At 40.1% G+C, this 27,181-nt stretch overlaps 1 protein-coding gene across 3 annotated transcripts in view; it reads right to left on the bottom strand.

Annotated features, from left to right (window-relative positions):
* Positions 1–27,181, bottom strand: part of LRMDA (leucine rich melanocyte differentiation associated) — a 1,316,517-nt gene that overhangs the window by 435,353 nt on the left and 853,983 nt on the right. The gene's annotated exons all lie outside the window — the stretch shown is intronic.

Below are 27,181 nucleotides of genomic sequence, written 5' to 3' on the forward strand. Positions count from 1 at the left end.
GGCATATCTGATACTCTGTCCACTTCCATTCTGGTCTCTCAGCAAAGCTTCTTGTGCCTCTTAGAATGCAGTCTGAAACATATTTGTACCTCTGAGAACACAGTCTGAAAATTACTCTTATCTTTCAACTCTCACATTAAAAATGTGGAAAAACTGAGGCTCAAAGACAAGATATGTCCAAGATCAGTAGGCTGGTTCATGGACAGGCAGGGGTTAGAATCCATCTGATTCCCCAGACCAATGTGCTCTCCTGCCCCACACTACCTTTTAACACTGGAGCTGACAAATTATGCATTCTAACATAACATGATGGGGCAGGGAGTCTGGTAAAGAATCTCCAGTGAGAAGATGTTCATTGTCTTTTTCACCTTTCATACTGTGTCAAATACTAAAATTTAGAAAATGATGGAAGAACTGACGTCGGAAAATGTATGCTATGGTGACTCCTTGAACGAGGGCCAGTAAGAGAATAAAAAGCTTCAAGTGATCTACTGCACATCTGTGTTGCTTCCCCAGTTAACTCCAAACAGACTTTGTCCGGGATGGAATGATTTAGTCTTAACACAAGGTCAGTCCCACATATCCAGAATACAGATTGCCGAATATGCTTATTTGAGCTGAATTACATTTGGTAGTTTAATAATATGAATTTACTGCCTTTTCAAGAGGAGCTCTAGCACTGGGGAGAACTTTAAAATGCATCACACTTAAAACATAAAATTAAATTCAATTAACTTTTATTGGGAGGCTAATACACCAGTACCCTAGAGGGAGAAATGTAACTCTCAGCTTTCTCAAGATTTTTAAACCAGGTCTCTGAAACCCAGGCCAAAGACACTGAACTGGCTCAGCCCCCCTGAAAGAGCTTCATGGGTGAGTTTAACATCTGTACTCAGTGGGCAGGACCTTACCCATAAGTCTCTAGCGAAAAGACTCTCAGGGCATAAAACCAGGAATAATAAACAAATAGAAAACACTACCTATCAAGTAAAAGAAAAAGCCAACACAGGGATGGCAGCAGAGACCATATGCTTTTTGTTAAGCTCTCCTACCTTTCTGCTATCAGCATTAGGATTCACTTCTTTTTTTTTTTTTTTTTTAATTTTTGGCCCAATTAACTACTCATATTGCTTTACCACAGATTCTTAAGCCAGTCTTGGCTTTTCTAGGCATCTTACTATTCCTATCACTACATTGATACATTCCAAATTTGTAGACAACAATAAGCAAGGTCCCTTGTTACTCCCTTTGTGACTTCATAGACAAGCTATGACTTCAGCAGGTTAGGCTATACAAAAAAGTAGATTCTAGATAGACTGAATACTTATATCCTGGAGGCAGAGGAAGTCATCTCATTTACTAATTTAATGAATATTTATGAGCATCTACTATATGCCTTTTCATACTGTTCATGGGGTTCTCATGGTAGGGATACTGGAGTGGTTTGCCATTCCCTTCTCCAGAGGAGCTGACTCATTGGAAAAGACCCTGATGCTGGGAAAGATTGAAGGCAGGAGGAGAAGGGGGCAGCAGAGAATGAGATGGTTCGATACCATCGCTGACTCAATGGACATGAATTTGAGCAGACTCTGAGAGATAGGGAAGGCCAGGGAAGCATGGTGTGCTGCAGTCCGTGGGGTTGCAGAGAGTCAGACACGACTGAGCAACTGAACACCACCACCACCATATATGCCTTGTGTCATGCTAAGCACTGGATATTCATGGATGAATGAAATGAATAATCACTGCCCTTTTAGCTACAAAATGAAGAGAAAGGGAATAATAGAGAAATCAAAAAATACCCCTACATTAAACAAATAAACAGAAAATAAAACAATATTTCATTAAAATCAGGGTTCCAGTCTCTGTAGAGCTGGAAGAATCTGTCCACGCTGTGTTAGTTTTCTGTTTCTGCTCTAAGAAGTTACCACTAAGTCACTTAAACAACAGGATTCTGTGGTCTTAAAGTTCTGGAAGTCAAAAGTCTGAAATGAATCCTACAAGGGTAAAAGTGAGGTGTGCGCAAGGCTGGTTCCTTCTGGTTACTCTGGGAAGAATCCATTTCCTTGACTTTCTGACCTTCTCTTGGCTGTCTAAGTGCTGTGCTCATTGTCCCGTGTCCCCTTCCTTCATTATTCAAAGCACATTAATCTCTGCTGCCTTTATCACACCACTTCCTCTTCTGACTGACACCACTTGCTTCATCTTCTAAAGGCCATTGTGTTTACATCAGACCGACCCAGATAATGCAATATAATATCCCCATTACAAGATCCATAACTTGGTTGCATTAAGAAAGTCCCTTTTGCCATATAAAGTGACATCACAGGTTCTGAGGATTAGGGTGTGGACATAGTACAAAGATCAAATATAATACAGGTTTCCCCCATTATCTGAAAGTAGAGCACTCCTAAGAAACCTTTCAAAAGTCAAAGTAGTGTAAAGCAAGAAAGCAATTTTCTTAGGACACATTTTGCTAAAGACACTCAGAATAAATGGAGATAAAGCAGAGATGCTCACAGACACAGTTCAGAGCTCTGGTAGCTTGATGCTGAGATGCTGAGTGTAGTTCCCGGGGAGGGAGCTTGGTGGCGCCACTCTCTGCTCAGGGTGCACTGCCTCTGTAATCACTGGCTACAAAGCCAAGAATGAACTCTGAGCTTTTCGCCATTTTTTTTTTTTTTTAAAGCAAAAATTCTCCTTGGACTTCCTTCAGCTAGTGGAAACAGATACTAATGTAGGTTTTTAAAAAGCAAAATGACATAAAGTGAATTTTCAAAAAGTGGGAGATACCTATATGCTAAACTTTAGAGGGAAAAAGAACTATCTTAAGGATATGACCTGCAGGCATTGCAATGACACGGTTTCCCTAATAATACTCGTATTTCTTATCTAAATGCAGTGAAACACAGATGGTTAAGAACACAGACTTGGGGGTGAAATACACCAAGGTTTCAGAACCAGCTCAACTCCATGTCTGGATGAACATAGTCAAGTTGCTTAACCTTAGTTTCCTCATTCCCAAAATGGAGACAACAACAGCTTTCATTTTCCAGTTTTTGGTGTTTTTTTTTTTTTTTTTTTTTTTACTTTCTGGCCACACCACATAGCTTTCGGAATCTTAGTTCCCTGACCAGGGATGGAATCCGTGCCCCCTGCACTGAAAGTGCAGAGAGCTAACCACTGGATCACCAAGAAAGTCCCACTTTACAGGCTTATTATGAGGATTAACAAGATGATACTATAAAGCCCTCATTGTGGTATGTTGTAAGCAGTCATCGCCAAAAAGTTGTTGCTATTAGGGCTTACCTGGTAGCCCAGACGGTAAAGCGTCTGCCTACAACACGGGAGACCCAAGTTCGATCCCTGGGTCGGGAAGATCCCCTGGAAAAGGAAATGGCAACCCACTCCAGTACTCTTGCCTGGAAAATCCCATGGACTGAGGAGCCTGGTAGGCTACAGTCCATCCCATGGACTGAGGAGCCTGGAAGGCTACACTCCATCCCATGGACTGAGGAGCCGGGTAGGCTACAGTCCATGGGGTCGCAAAGAGTTGGACACGACTGAGCGACTTCACTTCTACTTCACTTCATTATAATTATTAAATCACTGGCCACTCAGCCTGTCCTTGAACCTAGAGCTATTTTGGAGGGCTCCACTGGTGTAAATCAGATCACTGAAGCTCCCATAATGCTCTCCCCCTCCTCCTTGAAATCCTGTTTTTTCTATGGGTGCTTATTTTATTCATCTTCTCTGCCTTCCCAGCTGGGAGTCCTCTCACTCTTCTCTTCTCTGCCCTCCAACAGTGTGTGGACCACCCATTCAAGGCTATCATGGGAAGTCTTTCCACTTCTCCCTTTTTTTTTTTTTTTTGTAAGTACCATATGTAGATTATAAACTGCTTGAGGGCAGAGATTGCTATGCTAGTACTTAGCACAGAGATGTGTTCACAGGACGTAATCAATAAACTGGTTAAATAAACTGATTACAGAGTTTATTCCTCACAGATTTGCAGGGGAAACACAATTCCAAATTGCACATTCAAGGGGAGCCAGCTGTATGCCCCGGAGGTAGCCTGCAACCTTGAAGTGGAGCTCCCTAAATCAGTTTAATCCTCATCCCCCATTTATATCATGTACCCAGAGTCACCCTACATCCCAGGATGATGAAGGCCCCTCTGACTCCAGCTGTGCACCAAGAAGTATCAGCTGCACACGGAGGGAAAACAGGAAACAGACTTCTCTTTGGACAAAGGATTGAACAAAAAGCACACACCAGTCAAAGCCAGTTTGAACCAGTCTGTGTTGCTCTGCAGTCCTCCCCGCTTCTCTCCTAAGCTGGCGCAAAGACAAGAAGAACATCATTGACTCCAATCTTTGGCCTTCTAACCAGGAAAGGACTTGTGAAGGTGAATGGTTTGCAGACGAAGGGGATATAAAAGAGACAAAACCAGGATAAAAATTAAATAAAAAGTAGCTGTCTTAAACTGTAATTGCAGTCCTCTGCTGAGCACGCTTGCAGATATATAAATGTGATTTACCATCAGCTTGCAACTACAAATCAGGTCTTGAGAAACACTTGTGCTATGAAATTGTTTAATCTCATCAAGCTCTGCTTTCACAGCAAGCCATAAATCACAAAGTCTTTGTTATCATAGACCTCCACCAGCGCCTCTCTGGCAGGCTATGGATCGTGGGTATATATAATCTTGACTGCACAAACACTGGGGTCGGTGCAGGCTGAAATACTTTCATAATAGCCACTGTGCAGCTGGTGGAACACAAGCCTATGATGGATATCTCATTTCCTACAGTCGGCATCTATTTCGAGCAAATTATTACCACATAAATTTCTTGTCAACAGAAACGGCCAATTAATTAAGTTAAAAATTTACTTGTGATCACATCTACAAACCAAATAGAACTGCAAGGCAATTTTCCAGTTACTGAATATACTGCAGGTCAGTTTAATGAATAATTTTTAACTTTGTCATAAACTCAAAGACAGGCTAATATCTCCAGAAACCTGAATGGAGACCAGCTGCCGACAGATTTACACAAAATATATTTATGTGGAATTTGATTGCTGACATCTGGGGACAGAAATAAACTTTCTATAATTACAGAGGCATCTTTGCCATATATATGAATTTCTTTCACCAAAAAATGCAAATCTGTCCACAGGAAGTGTATTTATATTTTCAGGCAGCATTGCAATGGAACTGGATGGCTCTTGGAAAAATCACTGCATTAAATTCCTGTGCTGGTGATGGGTTCATTATCATGGGAGAAGACAATACAGGCAAAGACCTGTTTATCACTGTCCCCCAACTCCCACACCCCCAAAATCAGGATGCTTTCTTTCTTTGAGGCAGTAAGGCACTTGGCACACTCCAATGCAGCACAGTGGAGGCAGCATTGGGAGAATTTAAGGCTCCATCAGGTGAGACAGACTAACACAGCTTCCCCTTAGAGTTATTATGCATTTAAAACAGGAAAATGAGGCCAGCAGAGGGCCCTTCATAATTCCTCTCTAACCATGCCTCAAAACTGAAGAAAATCCATGGGTACAGGTAGTTCTCCAGGGGAGAATAAAGCATATGGATTTGGGGGACATGAATGTTCCCTTTAACGGTGATTTAGCTCCTAGCCCAGCCACCCACTGAACATAGGATTATGACTTCCACTGGGGCCATTATCCAGCCCAAAGGTAGACAGTCAAGGTCCTTTCAAGTAAAAGCCCTAGCCTATCTAAGAATATCACTGCTCTCTACCCACAAGCGATTGTTGATAAATGGTGAAGCTAGACCACTTGGTGTTCCTACAACATGCCCATGGCCTTCACTTTGATTCTTTGACAGTTTTTCTCCTACAAAGGATCCTTGAGATCCTTTTCCAAGATACCGCCAACATAACCAATTTCACATCTCTAGGACCACTGCTTGGAGAAGGCGATGGCACCCCACTCTAGTACTCTTGCCTGGAAAATCCCATGGATGGAGGAGCCTGGAAGGCTGCTGTCCATGGGGTCGCTGAGGGTTGGACACGACTGAGCGACTTCACTTTCACTTTTCACTTTCATGCATTGGAGAAGGAAATGGCAACCCACTCCAGTGTGCTTGCCTGGAGAATCCCAGGGACGGGGGAGCCTGGTGGGCTGCTGTCTATGGGGTCGCACAGAGTCGGACACGACTGAAGTGACTCAGCAGCAGCAGCAGCAGGACCACTACTATGGTGTTTCCTCAGCCTGGAAAAGACCTTTGCTCTTTGCCAAAACATTTCATTTCACACAAAGTTTGAGGGCATATCATTCCACCCTGAATAGAATGAGCTGTAGTGATTTCATGGTCACTGAAAGGGTTCAAGAAGATGCCAAACCACCACTTGGTGGAGATGTCGTAATGGGGATCCAATGTGTATGGGGAGAACTCGATTCAGTATCAGTCATATTTTCTCAGCTCTGTGGTGGTGGTGTAGTTGTTCAGTCATGTCTGACTCTTTGTGACCTATGGACTGTAGCCCGCCAGGCTCCTCTGTCCATGGGATTTCCCAGGCAAGAATACTAGAGTAGGTTGCCATTTCCTTCTCCAGGGAATCTTCCTAACCCAGGGACTGAACCCATATCTCCTGCATTGTAGGCAGATTCTTTACCACTGGGCCAACCAGGGAAGCCCTAGGAGCCTAAATTCTATGATGGTTATTTGCATCCTTGTCCATAAACTTCTTAAAGGCTGAGATAATCTCACGCATATAGTTTTCTCAACACAAGGCCCATACATTTTTTTTTTTTTAAAGAAGATTCTCTAAAAAGTTATTTATGGCTGATTTTAGGGATTTTTTTCTCATATCTGCTGCCTTATTTCATGTGGAATTCTACACATTACTATAATATTATCCATATGAATGACACTGACTGTGTGCCCACTATGTGAGGGCATCTTGCTAGAATTCTGAGAATTCCAGGAGGCAGAATACAGTCTCTCCCAGACTAATTTTAATTGAGGAAACAAGTCCCATGGTGAGCCTGTAGCATATCTTGAATAAGCAGGATGAATGAATGACAACTGTGCCCAATATAGAATGAGATAGAAAATAAATGTTAAATGGATAATTCTTACTGGGAGAGTGGACAATGTAAAAGGATTTAACAGTTTCAAAATGTGAAGTGAACACAGGAAATCCTATATGAGTTTTTATTCTACCACTGTGGAAACCAAGCATCTCCACCCCACAACCTGAAATCGCTTGCCCAAGGTCACCAAACTAGATAGTGGCAAAGGGGGAATGGTACCCAGTCATCTTAACCAGCTGTCTATCATTCATTCCACCACACCCAGATCCATTATCCAACACACTCCACAATCACATTTCATTTTCTTGCTAGCTAATTCCACATGCCTTGAACCAAATGACAAGCTCCTCATCCCTGGGTTAGGCCTTAGCTCCATGTATCTCTGGATTTTCTTTCTGATAAGAGAAAGTGTTTCCAAACTCCCACCTTGACAATGATCCTCACTGTAAGGACATTGCCCAGACATCAAAATTTTACCAATAATCCATTCACTATCTCCCACGCATGAAAATACTTCTCCCTTGCCTAACATTTCCAAATAATGGTGAAATACATCACTGGCCATATTTAAACCTTAGCTTAACCATTGCTAGTTATGTGACCCTGGTCTAGTTACTTAACCTCTCAGTGCTTCAGTTCCCTTGTCTATAAAGAGGCTAAGCTTGTGTTGCTATGAGTATTAAATTATATAGTACATGTAACATTTTAAAACAATGACCATAAGAAGTACCTATTATTTTTTTAATTCTCGGCCTATATCAACTTTTGGCACAGTAAACTTCATATATTCCTACTTTAATTTATACAAATTTTATTTTATTTTATTTGCCCTGTACCTACTTCATTAAAGGTGCAAGAAAGAGTTAATAAAATGATGATGATGATGATAGAATATAAAATATTTTTGCCTATATTATGTCCCACACACTGCCATAAACACTTTATATTCATTATCAACAGCCCTGCTGCTGCTAAGTCACTTCAGTCGTGTCCAACTCTGTACGACCCCATAAATGGCAGCCCACCAGGCTCCCCAATCCCTGAGATTCTCCAGGCAAGAACACTGGAGTGGGTTGCCATTTCCTTCTCCAATGCATGAAAGTGAAAAGTGAAAGTGAAGTCACCCAGTTGTGTCAGACTCTTAGCGACCCCATGGACTGCAGCCTACCAGGCTCCTCTGCCCATGGGATTTTCCAGGCAAGAGCACTGGAGTGGGGTGCCATTGCCTTCTCCGATCAACAGCCCTATAGAAGGCAAATATTCTTATTATCTCCAAATTACAGATGTGACCTAGAAAGGTTAACTAACTTATCCAAGGTCACCAAGCTATCATTGGTCAAACTCCAGGTTCATGCTCTTACAATTTAGTGTTACTGTATTAGGTTAGCAATTCCTTATCACTGTATTTCTTCCATTTATAATAGTATCAGTATTGCTCATGCCCTCTTTCATCCTCCATCATTTACAACAGATTTCATTGTTATTCTTATTCTCAAGAACCTTAAAATTAAAACAAGGAAACGGGATAAACACACATGAAAAGGTAATCCAAAATAAAAAAATCCAAACCTGTTCAAAACCACCTAGCTTCAACATATTTGCTTTTCTCTACAAAGCAATGCTTTTTATAACCATAGCACCAAGTCACTGTTCAATGATTTTAGGCAACATAAAAAAAAATAATTCAAAGAAAGTGCAATCAGCTTCTGGGTTCAAACTTAAAACACACAGTACTGGTTTTAGGAGGAGGAGATAGGTCAAGGGAGGTTCCACAGTAAACGTTCTCTGAAATAAGAGTCAGAATTACTGTAAAACACAACATTTTATCACAGATACAATGGATAGGAAACTTCAGGAATTACCTAAATGGTGTCTGAGTGCTACTAACAAAGGCAGGTAATAGTCTATGGTGAGTCACTACTGACTGTCAAATTATCTCGGTAAGGGTCACTGCTGCCAGAGTATCAAGGTCAGGATGAGACAGTGGAACAAAGCAGCAGTGAATAAAGCTGATCCCCCAGCTGACCTAATGACCATTAGTGGTAGAGGTAACATAAGTCATGATCATTTCATGATCTTACATGTGTAGGGCACTTTATACTTGATAAAACACTTTTACAGTCATTATCTCATTATGTTTTTAATAATTTCTTATGTAAGATTCAGTAATGGCCAAACCTGCAGAGGGAATTTTCAGTTGCAGGAGCATATTTAGTTTAAGATCTCTATTTTGAGTTGAGTAATCCACAGGACAGCAGATAAACAAAGGAAACACTGATTTATTAATTAAGTACACATCTCAGACGCTATCTTGAGGAAACAAATTAATAATGTGAGTCTCTACATCCAAAGAGTCTTTGGGCTAGATGATGGAGGAGGACACATACACAGTGAAATATCACATCAGCTACAACACACAGGGAGAGGTAATGAGAGGGATAGTAATTGCTGGTGAATTTCAGACAGGTAGAAATCAGTGCTAGGAAGAACGCTCAAGAAATGTATCACAGAAGATGAAGAATTTGAGTTGGACCTTGAAAAATCATTAACATTAAGAGAGTTGGGAGGAAAAAGTGAGATTACATAGAGACCTAATGTACAGATACACCTATGTATATTAATTTTTGTTCTTTAAAAGTTCTTAAAACAAAATTGCATTATAGAATTTTTTCCACTTACACATAATAAAACAAAGTAGTAAAAACCAGCAAAAAAAAAAAAAAAAAAAGAAGAAGAAGAAGAAACCAAACAAGGCAAGGGACAGAGCTAATGCAATAAAATTTGGAGATTGGAATTCAGTGAAAAAGAAGTCTGGGGTTGACAAGAGGTATAGTTCATCTCCTGTTAATACATAAGGGAGCCTACAAATCTTAAGAATTCTCATTAACAGCCTCAAATCTAAAGTGAAACAAGGTTTTTAAATAGGCATTCTAATCCTCTCCTTCTTCTGGATAATAAACTAAATTAAATAACTACTGGGAAAACAGGTAAAACACAGAAGTCTAGTAAGTAGGTAAATTCTAATAGGTATGAAGATTCCTAGATTTCACAGAGAACTGGAGAAATGACCTAAGTCCAAAAGCAACTCTGATGAAGAACATTTAACAGAACATCATATAAGGGAACTGAGTATTCTATTAAAGATCACATCTTTCTTCAGTGCAGCTATTCTTCTTCCTACACCAAGTGAAATCCAGAAAACATCTACTTCTGCTTCATTGACAAATTGAAAGCCTTTGATTGTGTGGATCACAATAAACTACGGAAAAATTTTAAAGAGATGGAAATACTAAATCACCTTACCTGTCTTCAGAGAAACCTGAATGGAGGACAAGAACCAACTATTAGAAATGGACAAGGAACAACTTTCAAATTGGGAAAGGGGTACATCAAGGCTATATATTGTCACCCTGCTTATTTAACTTATATGCAGAGTACATCATGTGAAATGCTGGGCTGGATGAATCACAAGCTGGAATCAAGATCACTGGGAGAAATACCAACAAATTCAGATATGCAGTTGATGTGACCACCCTTATGGCTGAAAGAGAAGAGGAACTAAAGAGCCTCTTGATGAGTGTGAAAGAGGAGAGTGAAAAAGTTGGCTTGAAACTCAACATTCAAAAAACGAAGATCATGGCATCCAGCCCCATCACTTTATGGCAAACAGAAGAGCGAAAGTGGAAACAGAGGTAGATTTTATTTTCTTGGGTTCCAAAATCACTGCAGATGGTGACTGCAGCCATGAAATTAAAAGACACTTGTTCCTTGGAAGAAAAGCTATGACCAACCAAGAAAAAAGCAGAAACATCACTTTATGACAAAGGTCCACATAGTCATAGCTATGTTTTTTCCAATAGTCATGTATGGATATTAGAGTTGGACCATAAAGAAGGCTGAGTGCTGAAGAATGGATGCTTTTGAAATGTAGTGCTGGAGAAGACTCTTGAGAGTCCCTTGGACTGCAAGGACATCAAACCAGTCAATCCGAAAGGAAATCAAACCTGAATATTCATTGGAAGGACTGATGCTGATGCTGAAGCTCCAATACTTTGGCCACTTGATGCAAAGGGCCAGTTCATTGGAAAAGATTGAGGGCAGGAAGAAAAGAGGGTGAAAGAGGAGGAGATGGTTGGATGGCATCGCTGACTCAATGGACGTGAGTTTGAGCAAACGCCAGAAGACAGTGGAGGACTGGGAAATCTGGTGTGGTACTCACGGGGTCACAAAGAGTTGGACATGACTTATTGACTGAACAACAATACCACCATCTTCTTAAGCCACAAAACATGGAGATACTAAGTTGTCTCTTAGTATCAGCGGGGACTAGTTAAAGAACCCCAGCAGATACAAAAATCCGCAGATACTCAAGTCCCTTTATAAAACGGCACAGTATGATGAATATATTCGGCCTTGTGTATATGCAAGTTGCTATCTATGGTAGGTTGAATTCATGGAGTGAAGCCCACCAATGGAAGTGTTAGTCTCTCAGTCATGTCCAATTCTTTGGGACCCTACGGACTGTAACTCGTCAGGCTCCTCTGTCCATAGTATTCTCCAGGGAAGAATACTTGAGTGGGTATCCATTCCCTTCTCCAGGGGATCTTCCTGACCCAGGGATCAAACCTGGGTCTCCTGCACTACAAGCAGATTCTTTACCATCTGAGTCACCAGGGAAGCCCCAAAGCCTGCAAATATGAAGATTAAATGTTCTTTCTTCTCAAACTAAGCTCTGAGTGTGAAAGAATCTAGTTTTAAATTAGATGTAAATCAATAACCTCAGATATGCAGATGACACTACCCTACGGGAGAAAGTGAAGAGGAACTAAAAAGCCTTTTGATGAAAATGAAAGTGGAGAGTGAAAAAGTTGGCTTAAAGCTCAACATTCAGAAAACGAAGATCATGGCATCTGGTCCCATCACTTCATGGCAAATAGATGGGGAAACAGTGGAAACAGTGTCAGACTTTATTTTTGGGGGCTCCAAAATCACTGTAGATGGTGATTGCAACCATGAAATTAAAAGACACTTTCTCCTTGGAAGGAAAGTTACGGCCAACCTAGATAGCATATTCAAAAGCAGAGACGTTACTTTGCCAACAAAGGTCCGTCTAGTCAAGGCTATGGTTTTTCCAGTGGTCATGTATGGATGTGAGAGTTGGACTATGAAGAAAGCTGAATGCTGAAGAATTGATGCTTTTGAACTGTGGTGTTGGAGAAGACTCTTGAGAGTCCCTTGGACTGCAAGGAGATTCAACCAGTCCATTCTAAAGATCAGTCTTGGGTGTTCTTTGGAAGGAATGATGCTAAAGCTGAAACTCCAGTACTTTGGCCATCTCATGAGAAGAGTTGACTCATTGGAAAAGACTCTGATGCTGGGAGGGATTGGGGGCAGGAGGAAAAGGGGACGACAGAGGATGAGATGGCTGGATGGCATCACTGACTCAATGGACATGAGTTTGAATGAACTCCGGGAGTTGGTGATGGACAGGGAGGCCTGGCGTGCTGTGATTCATGGGGTCACAAAGAGTCGGACACGACTGAGCAACTGAACTGAACTGAACTGAAAGATAATTATGAAGTTATCCACACTCATAGTCTCAGGGTCACTCAAACATTATTAGAGGGAAATATGCAGGACTGCTAGACAATAACAAAAACAAACAAAAACACACACACAAAAGCGAAGACAGAAGAACAGATGCAAAAAACAAAGAACACAATATCTTAAGGAACAGGAAAAGAATCATAGTGCTTTATGCTATCAAACTTAATAAGAATAAGAATTTAATAAAAGAGGGACTCAATTAAATGTGGGCTTCCCTGGTGGTTCAGATGGTAAAAAATCTGCCTTGCATACAGGAGACCTGGGTTTGATCTCTGAGTCAGGAACATTCCCTGGAGAAGGGAATGAGAATTTTCAAACTATGACTCAGTTGCACCCATCTCACATGCCAGCAAAGTAATGCTCAAAATTCTCCAAGCTAGTCTTCAACAGTACATGAACTGAGAACTTCCAGATGTTCAAGACGGATTTAGAAAACACAGAGGAACCAGAGATCAAATTGCCAACATCCACTGGATCATAGAAAAAGAAAGAAAATTCCAAAAAATATCTACTTCTGCTTCATTGACTACACTAAAGCCTTTGACTGTGTGGATCACAACAAACTGTGGAAAATTCTTCAAGAGATGGGAATACCAGACCACTTTATCTGCCTCCTGAGAAACCTGTATGCAGGCAAGAAACAACAGTTAGAACTGGACATGGAACAACAGACTGGTTCCAAATTGGGAAAGGAGTACGTCAAGGCTGTATATTGTCACCCTGTTTATTTAACTTATATGCAGAGTACATCATGTGAAATGCCAGACTGGATGAAGCACAAGCTGGAATCAAGATTGCCATGAGAAATGCCAATAACCTCAGATATGCATATGATACCACCCTTAAGGCAGAAAGTGAAGAGGAACTAAGGAGCCTCTTGATGAAAGTGAAAGAGGAGAGTGAAAAAGCTGGCTTAAAACTCAACATTCAAAAAACTAAGATCATGACATCCAGTCCCATCACTTCATGGCAAATAGATGGGGAAACAATGAAAACAGTGACAGACTATTTTTTAGGCTCCAAAATCACTGTAGATGGTACCTGCAGCCACGAAATTAAAAGACACTTGCTCCTTGGAGGAAAAGCTATGGCCAACCTAGACAGCATATTCAAAAGCAGAGACTGTAACTTTGCTGACAAAATTGGTCTAGTCAAAGCCATGTTTTTTCCAGTAGTCATGTATGGATGTGAGAGTTGGGCCATAAAGAAAGCTGAGTGCTGAAGAATTGATACTTTAGATCTGTGGTGTTGGAGAAGACTCTTGAGAGTTCCTTGGACTGCAAGGACATCAAACCAGTCACTCCTCAAGGAAATCAGTCTTGCATATTCTTTGGAAGGACTGACGCTGAAGCTGAAGCTCCAATACTTTGGCCACCTGATGTGAAGGACTGACACTGGAAAAAGACCCTGAGGCTGGGACAGATTGAAGGCCAGAGGAGAAGGGGATGACAGAGGATGAGATGGTTGGATGGCATCACAGACTCGATGGACCTGAGTTTGAGCAAGCTCTGGGAGTTGGTGATGGACAGCAAAGCCTGGTGTGCTGCAGTTCATGGGGTTGCAAAGAGTTGGAGATGACTGAGCACCTGAACTGAACTGAACCCACCCTAGTAGTTCAAGTGAATGAGTTCTGCTCCAACCAGATAGAATAAGCTCACTATACACTATCTCTTCCATTGATTACAACTAAAACCCTGAATAACATACAAAGGACAACTACTCAAGGATGCTGAAAACTAAACAAAAGTGAGTGTATATTGTGGAGAGACTAGCTACCAATAGGTGAGTTTCCAGGTTTATTTCTCTTTTGTGACTTTTCCTCAACTGGAGTGTTTAATCAGACAGTTATGTGACAGAGAAGTCATACATAAGTTAAAACCCTCCTTTCTATTTTTATCCCAGATTTCTGAGCTGAATGGGTGAGAAAAGAGGCCCTTAAGTTTTCAAGGGTACTGAGGGAATTTCCTAGTGAAGAGAGGTTGAGAAAGGAATCTTCTAATTCTAAACACAAAACTACACAAGTCTCTGGTTTACCTCTGAGCTGTTTCTGTGAAGGCAGAGAACATCCAGAAGAGCTTAGCAAGGCTCTGAAAAGTGAATTAAGACCCAAAGGTAATCTATCACCCGAATTCAGATTAGGTCTTTCATGGTACATGCACAAGAAAGACTAAAGGAGGATGGAAAAGACTTTGAAAACTAAAGTAAAACTGGAATCCACAGAGGGCAAGAGAGAATCTGTGGTCTTAAAGTAATGAGGTTGATTCACCACTCAAACAAAGAAAAATCAACATTCTTCTTAGGGTTATAACACAACCCTGTATCGAAGAAACAATGATCAAAATGGTCAGTCTATGATAAAAAATATTACTCAATACATAAAGGAGGAAAATGTGATCAATGCTCAGGGGCAACAATAATCAATAGATAACAACTTCAAGATGACCTTGATGCTAGAATTACCACATAGGGACTTTAAAACAGCTATAACAAACATGCTTTATGAGGTAAAATTGAACACATTGAAATTAATGGAAAAGGAGAAGAGAGAAATAGAAAATACAAACAATTTAGACATTTAAAACCTGAAAAACAGAGTATGTGAAATGAAAATTTCACCTGATGATATTAATATCAAAACGGAGATAACAGAGGAAAGATTCAGAAAACTTGAAGACAGATGAAAATAAATGATCCAGTTTGAAGAATACAGAGAATAAAATGAAAAAAAGAAAAATGAACAAAGTTTCAAGCACCTATAAGACAATACCATAGGGTCTAACATATGTGTCATAGATGTAACTAGCAGAAGAAACATCCTGCAGGAAAAGTATCTGAAGAAATCATGCGCAAAAACTTACCAAATTTAGGGAAAACAAAGTTTAACAAATTTAAGAAGCTCAGTCAATCTCAAACTCAACTAAAACAACAAAACAAATAAACAAAACCCACTGAACTGCTTAAAAAAGAAAACTCAGGATGGGAAACACATGTACACCCATGGTGGATTCATGTTGATGTATGGCAAAACCAATACAATATTGTAAAGTAATTCGTCTCCAATTAAAATAAATAAATTTAGATTTAAAAAGAATTAAAAAACAATAAAAAATAAAAGAAAATAGAAAACTTAAGGAAAGAAAACAAAAACTAAAACAGTATCATTCAGAACTAAAAAAACCTGGAAAAATGAAAGAACAGAAGGACCATGCTAAAAACCAAATTACTGACAGAGTAAAAGATTTACGTAGTCATAATGAATGCATAGGAGGAAAAAGACAAAGAAAATAAAAGATAAAGATGGTAATATTTGTATACTTACAAGAAATGGAACAGAAAATATACTTGAATATATACTACAAAAATAGTTGCTAAAATAAAAAAAATCGCAGATCAAAAGAGTTTACCAGGTTTCAAGAAAATGTTACACAGAATGAACAATTATTAGATAAATTTTATTGAAGCTACTGAGATTCAAGGGAAAAAATTCTCCAGACATCCATATAGGGGAAAAAAAAAAAAAAAAAATCACATACAAGGAAGGGAAGTCAAGCAGACTTCATACTTTCCCAGAATCACATTCAATGCCAGGAGACAAGGAAGAACTATTTTTCATTTAAAATAACTTAAAATTATATATTATAAAAATATTATACCCAACTAAAATGTCATTCAGATATAATAGACACAAAATGAAAGAGAAGTCGCTCAGCCATGTCCGACTCTTTATGATCCCCATGGACTGTAGCCTGCCAGGCTCCTCCATCCATGGGATTTTCTGGGCAAGAATACTGGGGTGGGTTGCCGTTTCCTTCTCCGGGGGATCTTCCCAACCCAGGGACCAAACCCGGGTCTCCCATATTATAGGCAGACTCTTTACCATCTGAGCCACCAGGGACACAGCATTGAATAAATCCAGGATCCATACGCCCTTTATGAAAAAGAAAAACTCCTCTGAAGAAAGTTCAGCCAATCAGGGTTTGAAAACAAGTTTAAGAATTAAAAAGCTATGTTTAAAAGAACTTGTAATGAGCCCTTAATGACAATGAGCTCATTTAAGTATAGAATCAGTAATAAACAAAGATGGAAATCATTATTATAAAAGATAAAGCAATTGTCATTGACAATATAAAGATAATAATAAAGCTAGGGAAATTGAGCATTTGCAGAGTGGCAGAAGAAGCTGTGATATTCATCCTTCAAAGCAGAGAGTCAATGGTCCTAAAATTGACATACATGTTTAAAAAATACTAACACTCCAATCTCAAAATATATATAGTCTCTTTACCTACAAGTAAAGTCATTGTTGGTCCTAATTTTGTGGAAGGAGGAATGTTTCATCATTTCTTTCTATCTGTACATAGCAAAGTAGCTCCCACAAGAATAACTTCTGTTTTAATTGAAACAGTCCTATGTTCTAAATAAACAACATAACCTTCTGGAAAGAATAAACACATTTGGATAGTAGTAAGTGTTCCATTAGACTCTGCAAAGGGACACACAAAAAAAATATATATAAAGTATCCATCTCTAATGTTTGGTCATGCATTACCTATTCCTGAGAAATGGGTATACTCCTAAAGATCTGATCACTTTAGAAATATCCCAATTTGTTTTCACACGAATATATACAGATTGTGCTCCAGACCCATTACAGCCAGATGATTTCTTTTTGTGTTAGAAATGCATTTTCTTAACTAGTTTCTTTAATTCTCCTGATTATATGTAGTAAGTTTATATCAGATCAACTAAAGAGAGGGCTTTCCAGGTGGCACTAGGGGTAAAGAACCAGGTTGCCAAGGCAGGAGATGTAAGAGACATGGGTTCAGTCCCTGAGTTGGGAAGATCCCCTGGAGTAGGAAATGGAAACCCACCACAGTATTCTTGCCATGAAAAATTCCATGGACAGAGGAGCCTGGTGGGCTTCAGTCCATGGGGTCGCCAAGAGTCAGAAACGACTGAGCACACAGTGACTAAAGAGAGAAAATATGTGAAAGCATATTTCTCTTCCTGGCATGTTTTCTTTTACTATCTTATATAAAAGACTCATATATTGACCTATTCTAACAACTGAAACTTGAGATATCAAAGCAGTGCATAGTACACTATGAATGACTCAGATACTATGGTAGAACCGGGACTCAAATCATATTGATAGATGTCTTCAAATGTATATATTGCTTTACCTGAAAAAGACAATTTATTAAAATCCATCAAAGAAGATAAAGATATTTGGAAATAATAAACATTACGACAATAGAAGTACTTGCTGGATGCTTCCTATATGTCAGGTACTCTGCTAAGAACTCTACATAGATCATCTAATTTCATCCTGAATTGTACCCATTATCTAGTATCTTTTCCATTCACCCGATCTAGGGATCCCTGTTGGCTCAGACTCAGACGGTAAACATCCACCTGGAATGTGGGAGACCTGGATTCCATCCTTAGGTTGGCAAGATTCCCTGGAGGAGGGCATGGCAAGCCACTCTGATACTCTTGCCTGGAGAATCTGCATGGGCAGAGGAGCCTGGTGGGCTACAGTCCATGGGGTTGCAAAGAGTTGGACACAACTGAGCGACTCGGAGAAGGCAATGGCACCCCACTCCAGTACTCTTGCCTGGAAAATCCCATGGATGGAGGAGCCTGGTAGGCTGTAGTCCATGGGGTCGCTAAGAGTTGGACACGACTGAGCAACTTCCTTTTCACTTTTCACTTTCATGCATTGGAGAAAGAAATGGCAACCCACTCCAGTGTTTTTGCCTGGAGAATCCCAGGGACAGCAGAGCCTGGTGGGCTGCCGTTTATGGGGTCGCACAGAGTTGGACACTACTAAAGCGACTTAGCAGCAGAGCGACTAAGCACACAAGCACAGAGATCTAGGTTTACTGAATGGGGAAGATACTGGAGGACAGGGAATTCTGCCTCTACTTCCCTGCTTCTGGACAGGAAGTTCCATGCCATCCCAATCTGCACCTCCCATTTGAGAATAATTCTGACAAGTATTTAGGCATCATGACTTTATACCCAAATTTTAATTTCTTTGAAGAGTGCTATCGCTGAGCTTTGTCATACGTATTAAGTGCTTAAGAGGATAAGTTGCATGGGGATATGGAAATGTTTATGAAAGTAATACACAAAAAACAGACAGATTAGGTATTGCTCCATTTAAAAATAATAAAGACAGTGCACTTTAAACAAACTGAACGGATAGTTTGTTTCTGATTATTATAATGATTCCCGAATGGATATAATGTGACATTAATAACTATAAATATCAGCTAAGTATCAGTTTTAAAAGTTTAAACCTGATGACTATCAAGGCATACATATCCTAAATATTTACATAAAAGTCAACAAAAGAAATTCTAGGATAACATAGTTCTTGGATCTAATGTTGCACTGTTGCCTAAAAGACTTAAATCCTTTTGTGAAGCCAGATTACGAACTTCTGGATATATATTGAGATTTAAACTTGGGAGCAGAGACCTCTTACATAGAAACAAACTATATAACACTGTCATGGAATCCCCCACTAAGAAGTCTGTCATAAGAGAAAAGATATTTACCTCATATATAGTTACATATGCAAGCCCACGGGAGAAAGTATTCCTAAACCAGCATTTTCAAAATGAGCTCTAGACACAGACCTTCTATGACAAAGAATTCCTTGACTGAGTATGTTTGGAAAATGCTGAGAAATTACTCTAGAATCTCAAAGTCTTTTCCATGCTCTTAGGTATTATTAAGGTCCAAAAGGGAAAATGTAAAGCATTTCCCAAACCTTTTGATAACAAAACCTTTTCATCATAGTAGAGACACAAACGTCTGACAGAGACAACCTGGGACGTTGTTTCTCCTTGCGGATCATGGTTTCTAGGTTCTTGAAGAGGCACAGACATCTGGAAACGAAGTAATCTGTAGGTGAGCATCCGTGAGAGCTGTGGCTGAACAAGGTCCATCCTGCTCCTTGGAGGCTCACCTTCCACCAAGGAGGACAGAATGATAGCTGACATATGGCAACCCTCATTCCCTGGGCAACCCTTCCTGGCCAAAAACCCAAAGGGGCCTCTGACTGTCACTCAGGACCCTCGAGACTTCTATCTTGAGAAAGGTTAGGTGAGAGTGATGATACACTAGCCTCTGAGGGGAGGATAAGGAAAAGCCAACCATTCCCCCTTCTTCTCCATGGCTCTCTCAGGCTGGGATGGTAGAGGGATGGAGCCTTCAAAGTATCTTAGCTTTTCTACTGAATAACTTCCAACAAAGGCCACAGGTTAGGACCCATTCTTTCCCCTGAGTCAAAGTTCACTATTCTGTCTCCCAAGGTTGAATCCTGTTTTAGGGACATTTTAAGGCTGTGGCTCTCCCCTGGTCACACACAGAATTAATCAGGCAAACATAATAACAGTTTGTAGGTAAAAGTAGCTTCTACAATTCTGCTGACTCGTCTTAGACATTCCTTTAGATTTCCCAGTATCCATGTGGTTGAGTATACATCCACAACTAAGTGATGTCCCAGGCCTATTTTATGTTCACTGAGCCTATAGTTCTGGCCAAAATGAGACCACAGACTGACCTACAGGAAAACGATACAGATGATTGATAAAGCTGAAAGAGAAAATGCATGTTTAATCACTTAACATTGGCAACATTCCTTTGCCACCAGGTGAATGTTAGAAAGTTAAAAACTTATGCTTCAACTGGAAAGTGTAGCAATTTTTATAAGAAGAAAATGCTTGATTGCATGGAGGTCTGCATGGAGACTGCTCAAGAAGTCGGTCTTGATTTGGCCCTGATAGCCTAGACTTAAAGACAAGGGGAAAAGAAGCAGCCATTCTTTGTGATTATTTCCACTGCACTTATCAAAGCAATAAAATAATGATTACTATTGATGATGGTCTTATCACTGATTAAACAGGCCAATCAAACAGGCTAATTTAACTGCTTCTGTGAAGACACACAATTCTTAAGTGTATGTCATGGTGTCAGTAAAGAGTGTGAGGCGGCCCCAAGCCTTATGGACAGGATGTGCAATGGCATTGATTTAATTAGAGCTTTTAGATTGCAACCTTCCCTCTCTCCGGAGCCATACTCCGCTGGAGACTTCCTCTGTTCTTTTTAAATGTGGCCCTGAGCTGGAACAAAGCAAGAAGCCCAGCAAGAATCACAGGGGTTGCCTCACAGAGAGGATTAAAATGTCCTTTATGAGCTAAGATCCAAGTCAAGAAGAAGGAAAAGAAGACAGACCATAAAAAGAAAACAGGCTGCAGGCAGGAAAATATTGATTCAAAGAAACTGTAAACACCACAGCATCCAAACTCCTTGCCCTGCTCTGTATGGTCTGAGTCTGGCCAACCTCCTGACTTTGTAATCTACCCTTTCTCCACGGCTGTTAGTGCTTCACCCACATGTTGGCTTTCTGATATAAGACACTGGTCCTGCAGTGGGTGTTCACATCTGCCTTTCTTCTACCCGACCCTCATCCTCACCAAGCCACTTATCTTTTAGGCCTCAGCTCAAATGTTCTCTCCTCAGAGAGCCCTTCTGTGACATCCTAGCTAAAGTACCCCTCTCCCTGTCTGGACACTTGTCATCACATTGCTGCAACACATTTTGTCTGAGGTACTACCCAATACTAGCTTGATCTGCTCGCATGTTTTTGCCCGACTGTACCTATTAAGAGTAACCACACAAGACCAGGAACTGCCCTCCTCAATGCTGTATCCCCAGCATCCAGAATAAGCACTCCACAGAGTAGATGCTCTGTAAACATTGAGAGCAAAAAATAACAGGTCATGGACTGAGTGAATGGGAAATTAACTAACATTCATCACATGGCCTCTCCTTCTGGCCCACCCCACATGGCGGTATTGTGTAGTGTTCAAAATACGCACCAGATAATATGACATCTAGACTCAGCCCAGCACTGGCTGTGTCACTTTGCGTAACTGATTTAACCTCTCTGGAACTCAGTTTCCACCTCTATAAATGGGTATACAGAAAGAACCAACCTCACAGGACTGCTGTTAGAATTCTTTTAAACCTATGCAAAAGGCTTAGAACAATTCAACACTTAAGTAGCAAATGCTAAAGGATTGTTACTATTATTGTGGTTATTGCTATAATTAGTTCTTCCTATATACCATGAAAATTATCAGGGGTTTTAGGAACCTTCAAGCGTGTGCATCACTTTTTTAAAACTTCCTAATCTAACACAGTCTATTTATCCAAGATAACAGTGTGAATCTATATTTGTTCTCTTCCATCTCAATATGTCATGTAGTGACAAGTTCAACAGCCAAGCCACCTCATCTTCTGGATGGACCAGTATATTTGCACTGTCCGTGTCTGCAGAGTCCTGCCCCCTTTCTAGCATACACATGAGCAGCCCTTATGAATAATTTGGTTGGAGAAAGCAAGGTTTCCATTGTTGAAAGCTACAGAAGAGACTCTTAATGGTGGATGAGGCAAATTGGAGCATGTAAAATTTATTGGGCATCATAAAAAGGAAGCGAGGAGAGGGCCAAGGAGATGGGGGTTTCGATGACTGCTGAATTGCTAGCATAATAACCAGAAGCACATCAGAGTGCACCACCCGGGCTAGGAAGCACTCTCCCGGATGATTGCTTTATGTCACCACCAATGCTACTGGCCCATCAACTATGACCCTGGGAGCAGCAAACCCCATCATAAGAAGGGGAGAAATGTAAATTTCAAAATAGATATATAAATATTCGGTGGCCCAGTGTTCCATTAGTCATTTATATTCCTGACTTTGGAATGCAAAAATGTAAATCCAGGACCCTTCAGAAGTCATGAGTCACCGAGGGTTCGTATAATCATCTCTCTGACAAGGGCTAAGCTGTGGTTGGCAATAAAACCTGGGGGCCAAGAAGCTCACTAAACAGGCTGGGAGAAAACAAGGAAGAGATACACTCTCAACCTCGGATGTGGGGAGAGAGAGATTGACTGACTAATCAAGCCCACCCCACAATGTCAGAGATTCCCCTGATGCACTAGGGGCGTAAGGACAGGGCTGATTTACTCACTGGCAGGCTGACATCCCTGTAAGCACCACGCTCCAAAGCTCATTCTCAAAGCTCTAAGGAGCATGGCATTTTTTCCTGATTTACTGCCATTTTATCGCTGCTAGAAATGGACACAGTGCAGATGCCCACGCTTTTAAATGAAGGTAAGTGATGTCTGTGATACAGGCTCTCCTAATGTCCTCCGTAAAAATGAAATCATTAACAGTTACATCAGATTGAATTTGATCTAACCTAATAGGGGTGAGGGAAAGCAAAAGGGGGAGAGGGTGGAAAAACAAGGAAGTGAAATACAAAGAATACAAGAAAAGAAAATCCCATGGTACAGCCTCATGGAACAGAAGTACAGAAGCGCTAGACTGTCAGTCCTGCTGTTCCTGAATGTAAGGAATGAAAGAAGCAGAGCCCTGCAAATGAAGGGGCAGGAAAAAACGAGGGAACAGGAAGAAAGCAGTCAACGTTACTCAGCTGATTTGGTCATTTTAGCCCAGAACTTGAACCTGCTAATTAACCCCTAGTCCAGCCCTGGGCCATCACACCGGTCTACACCTGTACAACTCCTCTCCTCTTCATATCAGACTCCATGGACGGGGTGGGGGAAGATACCACACTTATTTTAGTACTTACACAAAAGCTCATCCTCCAGGTTTGGGGGTTAGGGATGTGACTCATATCATATACTATGTTGAGACACAGGAGAGAGTTTGAGCTACAGAAACAATTATTCATAAGATATATTAGTAGCAATACATAGTATATATGTCAATTGCTTTCATGAATATTACTTAGGACAAGATGTAGTATGTATTCAAGTTTTAAAAAAGTGAATTTAAAGAAAGACATTAAGCAAATAATAGTACAGGTGACTATAGATGGGGAAGTATTATTCTAGAAACACACTGAATGGGTTTTCCAAGTTGATTTTGTCACATGAAACATTTGGTCACAAAACTGATTGTTTTACTCACAAGATCGACAGCCATGGACAGAATCTGTACCTTCCAAAAATATTATGTGTATAGTAGAATATTATTATTCAGTCCTAATGAATATAATGAAAGTTTGAAACATGGTTTAAATAGATCAACCTTGAAAACATGATGCTAACTGAAATAATTCAGACGTAAAAAGGTATAGATTGTATGATTCAACTAAATGACATATTCAGAGAGACAGAAAGTAGAGATAGAGGTTACCAGGGGCTTAGGGAAGGGGCTACAGGGAGTTATTGCTAATAGTTACAGAATTTCTGTTGGAGCGAAGAAAGTGCTGGAAATGGTGGTGGTGGTTGGATAATGCTGTGAATATGATCGGTGCCACTAAACCATACGCTTAAATGGTTAAAATGGCAGATTTTATGTTGTACATATTTAATTAATTTAAAAAATTAGAATTCAATAGAGCAAAACCCACGGTGGTACATTCGCAATGGGTGAATTGTATGGCATGAGAATTACACCTCAATAAAACTGGTAAAAAACAGACTATCATGTAGATGAAATAAAGGACAGTCTTGCCCAGGGAGAAGAGGTTGTGTATGGTGGTCTATGAAAACTCTTATTCACTATGGTAATGTCATTCTCTATTAAATCATTTGTTTCATCATGTTGCTGAATAGTCCTTAAAGAATGGGGCATGACTGTCTTGGATCCATCCAAAAAAAGTGAGCGAAGAAAAGTTGGAAAGTCCCTCCTGTATCACTGTCTCATAGGAAGTATCTGGGAAGTTCCATGTTATATGAATTTGGATCATCACCCAGAGAATGAATGTTCTCTGGAATCAAAACAAACTTATCTCGTTTGACACATTAGACTTTGGAATCAAGTCACCAGTTGTCATCCACTCAATGTATAATATATAAAGACAAGAGGGCACTTCCCAAAACTTCGAAAAATTGTCACATTTCACCAAATATAAAGTTAATAATGATACTGTACCAAATACATGTCGTTATTTCAAGGCCCAACCTACTGAGCTGTAAGTGAAGAGGCAGTGCAGTCTTGTATCCTAAAAATGGAATTTAATAAACAGACCTAAGTTTAAGGGCAGCTTTACCACATACTAACTTTTATTGTTTACCTGTAGCATAGTTTCTTAAACTGGAAAATTGAGATAATGAGTCTTTCCTCATTAGTGAGAGCTAAGTTAGGCAAAATGATGAAGAGCATAGAATTGCAGGTACATAGCAAGTGTACAGTAAATGGTAGTTAAATACTTACTCATAAAACACAAAAAGACAAAGAATCTAGAAAACAAATGACTGTGAGTAAGAAATTGCTAGTGTGCCTCTAGCAGGGAACAGGTAATTCTGTCTCTGTAAGCAAGTATTCCATGGAGAAGCAGATGCGGTTCTTCAGACTCTATGATCATAGGATAAACGAGCCTGAAAAAACATCCAATTACTTTGTTTCTGAAACAAAACATTATTATTACTACTTCTAGTACTAGTATTAGCATTTATTGTGTAGTTATTATGTGCCTTACATTTTGAGACAGAGTTTTGATTATCCTACTAAATCTTCCCAACAACTCTTGAAGTAAATACTCTTAATAGCTGATTTTCCAGGTCAGTTAATCAAAGCTAAAGAAAAATAACTGACGTGAACTCAGAGATCAAGGATTAGTGTCAGCATTCAAAACTCAGGCAGTCTGGCCTATAACCTTAACAACGATGCCACCATCCATGCTAACTTGGAGAGTTTGCAGATGACCAAAGTCCTTTTTCAATTACACTGATATGGGGACAGGGAGCCCCTACAAAACAGATGTGCAGAGTCTAGTTGCTCCCTGACCTCCATGCTTTGTCCAAATGCAAAGAACATATTAGTCTTTTGGTTTGTATGCAGGTTCAACCAAAATAATGCAGGTTCTTTTGGATGAACTAATAAAGTCATTCCTAACCTGTAGAGGAACTAATCCAACGCACATCAAACCGAAACACACAAAGCTGAAGATATGACCCTTCACTCACAGTAATGAATGTCCATCACCTTGAGACGCAGCCCAGAAGAGCCTGATGAGTCTCTGCTGACCTCTCCCCAACCCACCTTTTAAGTATAAACAGGAGGCTCCATACCAATCCTTCCATGTGCTTTTCTTTTTTTTTTTTTTTTATCATAGACATCAAAATCTCCTGCCCTTGTAGGAAATGAGGAGCGCTACTTGGAACAGCCCACAGCTGGAAATGAGTGCCCCCAGGACAGAAGAGGCAGATGCTGGATGCCTCAGTGTGAGCAAGGTGAGGAGAAGTGACTTTATTAACCAGTGGTCTGTGGTGCTTGACGAAATCGCAGAGCCCAGTATTGATTCTGAAGGTCCTATTGCCGAAGCTTGACAGATGATGCTCAACTCTCAGCCTATTAGAAGAGCAGTAATAAAAAACATTGCCCTCAACCTTTCTTTTGGAAATGTAAGGTTTCTCCACAAAAACATGAATAAAGTACAGAGAACAGGTAAGGGATGGGGAGATACAAGACTGCTTCTGTCTCCTGCTACACACACATACACACACACTCACAGAGTCTCTATGCAAGTCCCAGAGGTCATGAAGATCAAATACAAATTTCAAAAGTTGAAAATGGGGGAATCCATTTCAAGTGACTTAAAGGATCACTGTCACTGGAATTAACATGGTTGGAATGTTTAAAACTGCCACAGGTTTCTTCACTTTTGCAAGGTGTCAGGTTCCTACTTTGAACACTGAAAGTCTGTCTGGGATATACAGTGAAGGGTTCTGCTATCACAGACTGTTCTGGGCTAAGGAGAGCGTATTTAATTTACTGAACCACACATATAAATTGGTAAGGATAAGACCAAAAGGTTAAGCACGGGGCATGATTCTTATCTCTCTCCATTTCCCATATTACTGTAGTGTCCAACTGAATTTTCCTTTCTCAAAGGTGTCTGAAAATATGCTTTATATTCTTCAATGCATCCCTTTTTCTTCAGTACTGACTCTTCTCCCCAGAAATAAAAACAAACCAGATATAAGAGGGATCTGTAGCTCTCTGATGGGACAAAGCTTCTACCATTCAAGAAATTACAATCTGAAGGAAATGCCATTGATAAATTTGCCACCTGACAGATGTCATGAGAAGCAACCTAGCCAATATAGCTATGTAGCTATATATCTTCAACTAAAATGACCAACTCACCTGCAAATGAAAAAACATATTTCAACACGCTTTCTTTCAGTAATAAAGGTAAATGTATATATTACTGTTAAAAGGAGGAACCAAGGGTGAATCACGTCAAATTCTCAGATTTCTTTTAGAGTGAATTGGCCCCTTCCAAATGGCAGGAAGAGGTTCAGTGCTCACAAGATTACCTATGTGTATGTTATAATGAAAGCAAATCCATCATTATGATAAAATAAGACTTTACACAGCTTTCAATTCTTTCAAACCTGAAGGATTATCAGCATTGATAGAGGTTTTGCCACCATGACAAAGGACGGC

Source organism: Bos grunniens, chromosome 28 (genome assembly GCF_055505025.1).
Source record: "Bos grunniens cultivar Pamir isolate PY7600 chromosome 28, Bosgru_T2T1.0, whole genome shotgun sequence".
Classification (NCBI taxonomy): Eukaryota; Metazoa; Chordata; class Mammalia; order Artiodactyla; family Bovidae; genus Bos; species Bos grunniens.